The sequence below is a fragment of the Octopus bimaculoides genome, chromosome 7 (assembly GCF_001194135.2).
Source record: "Octopus bimaculoides isolate UCB-OBI-ISO-001 chromosome 7, ASM119413v2, whole genome shotgun sequence".
In the NCBI taxonomy this organism is placed as follows: Eukaryota; Metazoa; Mollusca; class Cephalopoda; order Octopoda; family Octopodidae; genus Octopus; species Octopus bimaculoides.
This window is the reverse complement of record NC_068987.1, coordinates 4197346-4198224: the sequence shown is the minus strand read 5'-3', so window position 1 is coordinate 4198224 and position 879 is coordinate 4197346.

The window sequence follows — 879 nt, the reverse complement described above, 5'->3', positions numbered from 1 at the left end:
TATATATATGTATGTGTATATATATATATATATGTATATATATATATATGATATACATATGTATGTGTATGTATGTGAACGAACGTACGTGCGTATGTATGTATATATGAACATATATATGAATGAATGTATGCATGTATGTATGTATGTATGTATGTATGTATGTATGTATGTATGCATAGATAGATAGATAGATAGGTGTATATATGCACAATTTTATGTATATCTTTTAAATTCTCTATTTTAATGATTTAGAATTTTGGAAACTAGAGAGAGCCAGAATCATAAACAAAAAAATCTAAATTATAAGTAAATATTGAAATCTCCAACAACTGCAAAAAAAAAAAAAAAGATTAAAAATATTTCTTTCTTACTAAAAATATTTCGGTCGGATCGATAATGTTGGTTGAAGAAAGATATATATTGTTACATATAACAGTTCTGTAACATTCGCAAGAGATAGGAAAATAAAACAAAAATACTTCGAATACTCGCAAGTACCACATTTGTTCAACAGAGAGAAAAAAGACTGGCGTAAAAATGATACAATCGATCCATCATGGAATTTGCTAGCTCCAAGTGTGACTTCAATCTCTCTATAAGAAGTTAGAAAGATTACAAACCCACCCAAACACCCCCTCCATATACACACACCCACTCACATGCACATTCATATACAATGAGAGCAAGGAAATCCGAGGTAAGAAGACGGCTTCAATGTAGTCGTTCGACTAAGAAGAAATTGCAGACAATTATTTCTCAAATACCACCCTACCGGTCCGGGATTCGAACTCACAACCTCGCGATCGTAAGCTCGACGCTCTAACCACTGAGCCATGCGCCTTCACAATAATAATAATGAGAAGAAGAAGAAGAAGA